The following is a 10,334-nucleotide window of genomic DNA, read 5'->3' on the forward strand; positions in this document are numbered from 1 at the left end:
TGGGCCCCGTCTTGTCCAGGCACTCCCGGCCCCCACTCCCACCTGGGACGCCCTCCCCGCCCCCGGAAATCCTGTCTGTCAGAATCTCTTGGCACCGGAACCGCAGAACGCGCAGATTCTATCTGAGAACGTCCCATTGCTCCCTGAGTCTCCGGCTGAACCTTCTCGAGCTCTCCCCAGCAACTCAGCTTCCAGCCAGAAACCCGAAGAGCTCCTCACATTTCCCCCGGAAAAGTAGCCAAGGTGCTCCCCGAAGTGCTTTCACGACTGCCCCACATGCCTGCCCGGAATGTGGAATACATAAGGGTTACCCTCCTCCAGTTTGTCCCGACACCCCACCTTCTTCCTCGCCGTTGCTCAGGACCCTCAGCCCCCTCCCTTGCCAGCAGCACTCTGTCCTCTTAGCGCCCCCAGCCCCCCGCCACCCGAGTGTCCATCTCACTCCCGGAGTCCTCAGCATGCCAGGCCGTCTTCACCGGAACACCTTTCGCCCCATCAAATCGCCCTCCACTCTCCCCCTCAAATACCCTCCTGACCCACACTACCCCCAGCACCTTCCGCCCACCCGCACGGGGTTCTAGGCACCACCCCAGAACCCCCAGAGTCTCACTCAGACTAGAGCCGGAGGCCATCTAAACCAGCGGTTCTCAACCCCTCTGGGGCCGCCTAAGACCATCGGAAAACACATATATAATTACATATTGTTTTTGTGATTAATCACTGTGCTTTAATTATGTTCAATTTGTAACAATGAAGATACATCCTGCATATCAGATATTTACATTACGATTCATAACAGTAGCAAAATTACAGTTATGAAGTAGCAACGAAAATAATTTTATGGTTGGGGGTCACCACCACATGAGGAACTGTATTAAAGAGTCGCGGCATTAGGAAGGTTGAGAACCACTGATCTAAACCCTCTCCATTCCTCTCACGGAAACTGCCTGAACCTTCCACCCAGAGCCACTCCCTAGAAACACAGCCCCTGCGCCCCTCCTCCCGGAGCTACAGTCCAATAAATCTTTCCCTTTCCCTCACCCCGTATTTTCTTCCATTCAGTCTCCGGTTTTCCCACCTTCCCAGCCAGATCTCCTTCTCCAATATGAGCTGCCAGATCTCCTTCTCCAATATGAGAAATTGCCCAAGTTCCTTCTCCCTCTGAAATCAGATTTAACCTTCTCTATTCACCAGTTAGTTCCTGTGCCGCATTCCAAATTTGTATCAAAGATGGTTCTCTCTCCAAACTGCCATCAGGACTCTCCTGTCCAGGGGCTGGAGGCCAGTGTTCCCCACCACACGAATAGAACAAAGATTGCATCGCAGGCATCACCCCCAACTACTGTTTTTCTTCACATCCAGGAACCCCTGAGCCCATTGTCAACACTGCCCACCCCCACCCTCTCAGGAAAATCATCCAAGGCGGTTCTTGGGAAATTACAGGGTGCAGACATCTAAACAAATTAAGACGAGATTATCTAGCCCCCATCCCATCCTTTAAATTTGGCCGGAAGTAGGGGGAGAGGAGGAAGAAGTGACTCTGCCTGTGGGGTAGGCCTGGGACACACCTCCTCCTGGGCAGCCTGTGAGCTGAGCCTGTAAGTGGGGGAAAGGTGAGGAAGGGCAGAACCTGCCTGCATTTGCCAAGCCCGCTGCAGACGGATCCTTGACTTCCCAGGATCAGAGGGATTGTCTCTTTTAGCATTGGAAAGCTGGGGAGAATATTCAGGATCATTTTCTCCAACCCACAATACAAAAATCTGTAGGAATTTGAAGCTACAAACTAGCACTGAGTTATTACCCACGTGTAACTTGAAACAAGAACTCCCCCCAGGCCTTCATTGCCTCAGCTGTCAAGCGGAGTTTAGATAAAATAAGATTCCTTTTATCTCTGAGGTCCTAGACTGGTAAAAGGTGTTATCTTTGACACTCATGTTGATGTCACACTTGGTGAAAAGCCCTGGCTTTGAAGTCTGTAGAAATTGGTTTCAGAGTCTGGATCTCACACTCTGTAACGTAAGGCAATTCCGTTAACTTCTTTGAGCCACAGCTCTTCCCTGTAAGGGAGGAATGGGCCATACATTTCATTGGGCCACTGCGAGGTAAGATGCCTAAAATAGGGACCTGTCCCAATTAGTTGGCAAGGGGGGTCCCTTTGTATTAAGTGGTCCAACTGGATCTCCCTCCCTCTTATCCCTATTGACCAAGTGGCCGTGGACTCACCCTTGCACTATCATTTGCTTGTTTTTTAGATGTTATTGTTTTTTCTTTGCTCTTTTTTTAGTGTGGTAGGATATACATAATATAAAATTCACCATTTTAATTATTTTTAGGTGTCCAATTCAGTTAGGTGTTATTATTTTTAATTTTTTTATAATGCAAAAACAGATTTATTTGTACACACACCAATGAAGGAAAGCAGTCTTCTGACAAATGGAGATGATTAAGATTCTTAAGGAGCTGATTTGGGGGCCTCGTACAATGGAAAGACTTGCTTTGTTGCCTCCAGATGTTGGGTCCATTCACCTGACACGTCAGCAGGCTTTTCCAATGGGTCTTCCTCCTCCTGGGCCTGCTTTTCTAATTCCTTGTGATATGCACGCTGGCGTTGCAGGTAGTTTGTGTTCCTCTCCTGTTCCTCCAGGTATTTTCCCATGAAGCATAAGACATTAGTGTCATTGTTGGCAGAAGCTATGGCCTTCATGTCTAGAAGGAGCTTGGTTAACTAGCTCTCCAGTTCCAGAGCCGGCTCTAGAGCTTGTACGCCAGTTCCCCAGTTATCTATCTCAGGCCTCAATCACCAGAAGGCCGATTTCACTCACATTCTCTTAGAGATCTTAGGAATTGCTTTTCATATTTCCTCTTCACCTTAGCTTGGTTTTCAAAAGAATGTGGCAGAACGAGGTTCTTCTGGGCCTTCAGTGCAATAACAGGCCATAGATAAACAAGCATTGCTGATGTGCAGCTCATAAGATGCCACGTGATGAATAGCAACCCTACACTCTCCAGAGAGGGGGTGCTTGGCTGCCATCTCAGAATTAGAGAAAACCAGGCATATACAGTGCTCAGTTAGGTGTTATTTTTAAAGGGCTATGTTGATATATACTGAACAGTTAATTTCATAATATAAACTGGAAGTTCTGAGGAGACAAAGGGTGGATCAATCTGACCTACTCATTCACATTATTAATTTGATAAACATTGATGTGGATTTGGAGACTGATCAGTCATGGTGAGGAGCTTACCATATAGAGGGAGAGATTTGACAGGTAAACAGATAATTCACATGTAAAGTATAAGTGGAAAGCCGCCTTTTATGGTGTGGCATTTTAAGATCATGAGACAGGAATCAGATCTGATTTTTATTCCAGCTTCACTTCTTTCTAACTGCATGGCTGTGTCAAGTCATCTAACCTAAAAATTGGGATTGATAATATTATCTTTGTCTCAGAATTGTTAGAATTAAATATCCTGATATAAAGCACTTAGTAAAAAAGTCTGGCACATAGTAAGTACTCAGTAGATAAAAATTCTTCCTTCAGAACACAGCTAAATAGCCTTTTGTGTTTTTTACACAATATAGTTATCATTGGGATAAACTCATCCTTGATGTTAAGACTATCTATCTGAAGGGCATGCCTTTGGGGCCAGAACATTACTGTTTTTACCTGTTATCCTCCTCCACACGTTGGTAACTCTGGCCTTATCTTGGAATTCTAGAGAACTTGACCATTATATCTGGAATAAAAGTTATCATATAAAGCAGCGATTTTCAACCTTTTTCATCTCATGGCACACATAAGCTAATTACTAAAGTTCTGTGGCACAACAAACAAAAATATATTTTTTGCCGATCTGACAAAAAAATAGCTATAATTCTTTTTCATTCACACCAGACAGCTATTGTATTGGCTATTATCATTAAAAATATTTTTATTTCAGAGATGAAGGGGGAGGGGGAGAGAAACATAAATGATGAGAGAGAATCATTGATCGGCTGTCTTCTGCATGCCCCACACTGGGGAACCAGCCCTCAACCTGGGCATGTGCCCTGACCGGAAATTGAACCGGGATCTCCTGGTTCATAGTTCGATGCTCAACCACTGAGCTACTCCAGCCCGGCTGTTGTCATTTTTTCATTTGATAATCTAAGGGAAAAGAGGTCAGTGTCCCTTACTAAATAGTCAGATATTGCATGTTTTAAAAATTGTTGTAGTACACCAGTTGAAAATCGCTGATATTTAAAATGATTAGTCAGAGGAGGGAAGAGAACCCAGTCTTGAGAAAATGTGCACTTTTAGGGCAAGAGGACATAAAAGTGACTCAGAAGAAGATGGTGTCAAAACCAACAGGGTGGGAGGAGAGAATTTCTAACTCCATCTTCTACATTTTTTAAGGATGTCACAGCCTGCAGTTTGATGGGGAGAAGAAACATAAATACATAAATGCCACTAAATGCAATAGAGAACAATACAGGGTCCTGGGATGGGCAGAGGGTTAGAGGAAGGAGTAATCAGCTAATTCATTTGACATACATTTATTAAGTACCTATTCTGTGCTGACCTGAGTGCCAGTGGAGGTCAGAGAAGAGGTTTCAGAGGAGGACTGCTAATGAGTGGTGAACTCCTCTCCCTGTACGCTATCATAATCATGAGAGCCAACTCTGCATTTCTTCCCAGGTCCCCCTTCAGTGACAGCATGTCGGAAGTTTGAAATTGGCTTGGAGAGAGATTTATAGAAATTGATAAATGCTACAAATTAGGGCTTCACCCCCAAACCCACCACCACTTGCAGTGAGGAACAGATGAGGATGCGGATAAGGTTGTACAATTGACTTGGAGAGGAAAGAAACTTGTTTAATGTTGATGGCAGGTGGTGTGGGTAAGGAGGGTGCTAGTCCTTCCTAGAAGCTGGGGAGTGGCTTTCTTTGGAGAGAAATTTGAAAGTATTTTCAGAATATAGCTGTCTCGGTAGCCACAGGGGGATTGGTTCCAGGACTCCTCTCAAATACCAAAATCCAAGGATGCACAAGTCCTTTATATAAAATAGCATAGTACTTGCATATAATCTATACACATCCTCCTGTATACTTTAAATCACCTCTAGATTACTTATAATACATCATACAATGTGATATATAAGTAGTTGTTACACTGTATCATTTAGGGCAGGAGTGGGGAACCTTATTCCTGCCAAGGCCATTTAGGTATTTATAACATCACTAGAGGCCCAGTGCACGAAATCACGCGAGACCCCGATGCGCCGCGCCAGCGGGACCCCAAGACCCGCCGCGCCACGAGACCCATCAATGCACCTCCTGGTGACTGGTCATTACAGAGTTACGGCCACTGGCCTTTTATAATATAGATTCCAGGGCCATACAAAATTATCAACTTAAAAATTAGCCTGCTATATTTGATCAAACGTTTAATTAATTCACCCCTAATTCCTTGCAGGGCCAGTCCAAATGATTTTGCGGGCCAGTTGTTCCCTACACCTGGTTTAGGAAATAATAACAAGGAGAAAAGTCTGTACAGGTTTAGTACAGTTGCACAACCATCATAGGCCTAACTATAGAGTACATGTCCACAACATTCATTACCTTTTTCCCCAATATTTTCGCTCTGCCATTGGTTGTGGAACCTGCAGATACAGAGGGCTGACTGTAGTTAGATTTTTAAGAGAGGTGAGGAGGGAGGCAAAGCAATTATAGAATATAATTAAGAATTATAGAATATAATTATAGAATATAATTTTCAGAACATAATGGGGGTTAAAGGTATAGTGGAAGTGGCTAGTAAAGAATAATAGTTACATGGGGCCAAACTGGATGTTGCTGAGCAGATGGAAGAAAATAATAGCAGATAGGCTTTGTGCCTAAGGTGGAAGGTATTGAAGTAGGGAAGCAGGAAACTAGGAGGGAATGGAAAGGAGATTGAATTAGCTATTTATAGCTATGAATAAGTATCTGGATGTCTCTAAATAGACAGTGCTTATTATATGTCAGATACCCTCCTAAGTTCATATATATAATTTCATTTAATTCTCACAATAGCCCAGTGGGCTATTACTAAATAAGTGGAGAAAGGAGGACCAGAGAGCAAAGAAATTTGTCCAGGAGCATATGGATAATAAGTGACAGAATACAGGCTGCAAAACACGATCTGTGAGGTTCCAAGGGCTGTGAACTTAACCTTTCCATATTCTAGTCATGTTAGTGATAAACTTGTGCTAGGGCGGGGTTGGAACTTGACAGTAGGATTTCAGATGTCCTTAAGGCAATTCTTCTCTCCAATTCATAGATCGGAAATGGAGTGTGGGAAACATCGAGTAATTTGCCACCTATAACCATGTAACTAGAAATTAAGTGACTGAGCTGGGACTCAAGGCTAGGTCTGAGTCTAAATTTCATTCTCTTTCTACTGTCAGTAGTTCTTATACTTTTAGACTTAACAGGTCATTAAAATTATGGGGGGAAATAGTTATCAATGTTATTTAAAAATATTTTTAATTGATTTCAGAGAGGAAGGGGGGAGAGAGAGAGAGAGATATCAATGATGAGAGAGAATCATTGATCGGCTGTCTCCTGGACACCCCACACCTGGGATCGAGTCTGCAATCCAGGCATATGCCCTGACCGTGAATCAAACCATGACCTTCTGGTTCATAGGTCGACGCTCAACCACCGAGCCACTCTGGCTGGGCTCAATGTTATTTCTTAAAAGAAAGGACCTTTAATGACTCTCATTCTGCATCCAAAAAATAAAGGAACAGTCTCAGCCTTAAGGGCAGACTTCTAAATTAAGAAAATTTAGCTTTGTTAAAAGCTCACTGTTTTGTTCCTGTTTTTTCATTTCACTGTGAACTAGTAACTTCATAACCATAGCCATCATCTGCAAAATATTAGATAATCCATTGATGTGGACTGATTGCTATTTGGCATTTACGATTAAGGCATTTTATATAAGGCAAAAATATAGACCTGGTAAGTTTGGAATATTGATTGTTATCTTTAATGTTTGTTTTTAATAGAAAACAGGTGGTTTTTGTGTCTATGATAAAAATTGTTATACAGAATCTGTATTGCCTCAATGTAATTCCATTGAGAAAGTTCAGTTTCTATTGTATTAACTAAGATATAAGTCATCACTCTGAAAACTTCCCTACTAAAGTAAGTTCAGGCTAGAATTAACACTCCAGAATTTTTAATAAGCACTGTTTTTACAAAACTGCCATTGCCTCTAATTTAGAATTTTGTTTAAAAAGAAGGTAAATTTTCATTAATGTTCCTTCTGTGTCAAAACAAAGTCTTGGGAAAAGTGTGTGGGTAACTTTGTACTTATGAGGTAGTTGAGCTAGTATTTGGGATTTTCTGTGTAAGTTTACCAATGTAAGGGGATCTACAGTTGTAAAATGTCATGAATGGTTATTCAGTTCAGCCTAAGTTCATAATGGCTATAAATAATTCAGATTTAGTTTTTACACCATTTTTTTTTTTTTTTGGATAAGCATGCATTGAAAATAAACTGAAGAACCACAGTATATCTTATTTATAGTAATGTTTTAAGCTACATTTTATTATGTAAAACTAGAGGCCCAGTGTATGAAATTCATGCACGGGTAGGGTCTCTAGGCCTGGCTGGTGATTAGGGCAATCAGGGCTTCCGGCTGCCGGCCAGGGCCTTCCTTCATTCTGTGCCGCCCCCTGGTGGTCAGCACACGTCATAGTGAGTGATCAAACTCCCGGTCTCTGGTCTAACTCCTGAGGGGACACTTTGCATATTAGCCTTTTATATATATAGACTAGAGGCCTGGTGCATGGAATTCGTGCAGGGGGCGGGGGGGGAGGAGGTCCCTCAGCCCAGCCTGAACCCTCTCCATTCCAGGACCCCACAAGGGATGTCTCACTATGGGATTGGACCTAAACCGGCAGTCAGACATCCCTCTAATAATCTGGGACAGCTGGCTCCTAACCGCTCACCTATCTGCCTACCTGGTTGCCCCTAACTGCCCTCCCCTGCAGGCCTGGTTGCCCCTAACAGCCTCTGCCTTTGGCCCCCACCACTGTGGCATTTTCTGGAAGGATGTCCAGAAGATGTCCGGTCTAATTAGCATATTACCCTTTTATTAGTATAGATAAGTATTTGTCATATTATTCTCTACTTTTCTATATGTATTTAAAATACTCCAGAATATTTTAAGGGAATAAAAAATGGTCAAGTTGCAGAAAAATAAAAGTTTTGAAATACAACCTGGTAGGCTTGAAAGCAACAACATTTGTGTAAAAGGGCATAAGTTGCAGTCGGCAACAAAACTTGTTAGGATTGCTTGGTTAATATTCTTTTGTTGGAAAGGCGTGGTTTGGGCAAAGGAGAAAAGGAAACCAGCCCAATAAAAGGGAATGTCTCAATGGGCCATTGCCACAGCCGAGAGGGGCAGGTGCGGCAAAGGTTCAGGCTGTCCCACAGACAAGGATGTCTGTGTGTATGGGACACCAAAGGAAACCTGTCACACCTGAAACACAATTTGCTAACACAATTGCAGAGCTCAGGAAGAATCACTGTTTTTAAAACTATTATTTCCCTGACATATAAAATATACATACATATAAATATACATGCCCTCTTCTGCGCTTCCCCTGCCCTCCACTTAATATTTGGCTATGGCCTTCTTTTCATGTCAATGAATTGGATGTACAGACATAATTTTTAATGGCTACAGTCTTATCCCTGACTGTGTGACATTACTATGGTTTACTTCACTAACCCTTTATGGTGGGGCAGGTTGTTTCCGGTTTCCCCTGGCATCAGCAACTACAGTAAACATAATTGCTTATTTGACTGTTTACTTAGGACATATTCACAGACATGGAACTCCTGGCCCAAAGCTAATTCACTTGAATTTTGACCCACATTTCTAAATTGACTTTCTAGAAAGTGCTTCTGTTTGTTTAGTCCAATGGTTTTAAATCAGATTACACTCCTACAAACGGGTTAAGAGAAAACTGTTCAATGCGCCTTGGGCAAATCGAAAACTCTTGCTGAACTTGAGCGACCCGACCCGGGGTTGCGGGGCCTGGAGGATCCAGGCTGGAGGCTGAAGTCCAGGGAACCACCTGTGTGGGTGCGGGCGTGTGAGTGTGTGTCGCTAGGGTCCACGCTCATGCACACACCCACACGCCTTCACTCCCGCTCTGCACCCTTGGCCACCAGGAACCTCTGTGGAGCCTACTGTGAGCTTGGATGCATCCAGTCCCAGCACCAAGCAAGTCTGAGAAAGTTTCCCCAGATTGACTGCCGCCCGAACCTACGGGAGGCGGGACCAGGAGGATCCGGGCTGGAGGGTGAAGTCCAGGGAGTCGCGGGTGGCACGGCTGAGGTCCCTGTGGGTGCGGGCGTGTGAATGTGTGTCGCTTGCTCGTGTCCATGCTCGTGCACATGCCCACACGCCCGCACTCCCATTCTGCATCCTCGGCCACCAGGAACCTCACGGAGTTCAGCCGGCTCGCCAGTCCCCGACCACTTGGTCGAGCCTTTAGTCGTTACGGACCCTGGCTCTTTATATAAATAGATAATTAATGAGGTTGACATATCTCAGGTGGGGTGGGTATTTCTAATGTAAGCTATCCCAACAATAACAGTCAGACTGTGACTGAAGTGTCATTTTGAAGGCTGCCTCTCATAGTCCATTTGGGTGGCTATAGACTGGGTGACATAAACAATAGAGATTTATTCCTAAAGGTTTTGGAGGTTAGGAAGTCCCAGATCAAAGTACTGGCAGATTAAGTATCTGGAAAGGGCCTGCTTCTTGCTTTCTAGATGGCCATCATTTCACTTCTGATGGTTCAGGCTACATTTTATGGATAACTTTCCAGTTTTCCTAAATGGCCACTATATTTAGATAATTTGAATATATCATTGTTAATTTGAGTTGGCAGAGATAACCTAACAAATTAAGTTTTGGTACCAGGGGATATATCTTTCAATAAAATTATTGACGTGAAAAAGTACACCTCACCATACTGTCCATGTGTTTTAATTTCAATATGGACCAGTAACTTCATCACCATAGCCGTCACTGGAAATCTACTGGTAGAGAATGGTGAATAAATAGCACACTGGAAGATCTGGCTCTTCCTGACAGGACTCCTGGTGGCTGGGCAGGGCTTGATCGTCGACCCCATATGGCTGGCCCTTGGACAGACCTGTGTTTCACTTTTTTTTTTTTTAAATATATTTTATTGATTTTTTACAGAGAGGAAGGGAGAGAGATAGTTAGAAACATCGATGAGAGAGAAACATTAATCATCTGCCTCCTGCACATCTCCCACTGGG

The 10,334-nt window shown here is 43.5% G+C and overlaps 1 protein-coding gene across 1 annotated transcript in view; it reads left to right on the forward strand.

The window, feature by feature from the left end:
- CPT2 (carnitine palmitoyltransferase 2) overlaps window positions 1-10,334 on the forward strand; it is a 27,001-nt gene that overhangs the window by 7,080 nt on the left and 9,587 nt on the right. The window lies entirely within an intron of this gene.

The sequence above is a fragment of the Myotis brandtii genome, unplaced genomic scaffold, assembly GCF_000412655.1.
Source record: "Myotis brandtii unplaced genomic scaffold, ASM41265v1 scaffold57, whole genome shotgun sequence".
Taxonomy (NCBI): Eukaryota; Metazoa; Chordata; class Mammalia; order Chiroptera; family Vespertilionidae; genus Myotis; species Myotis brandtii.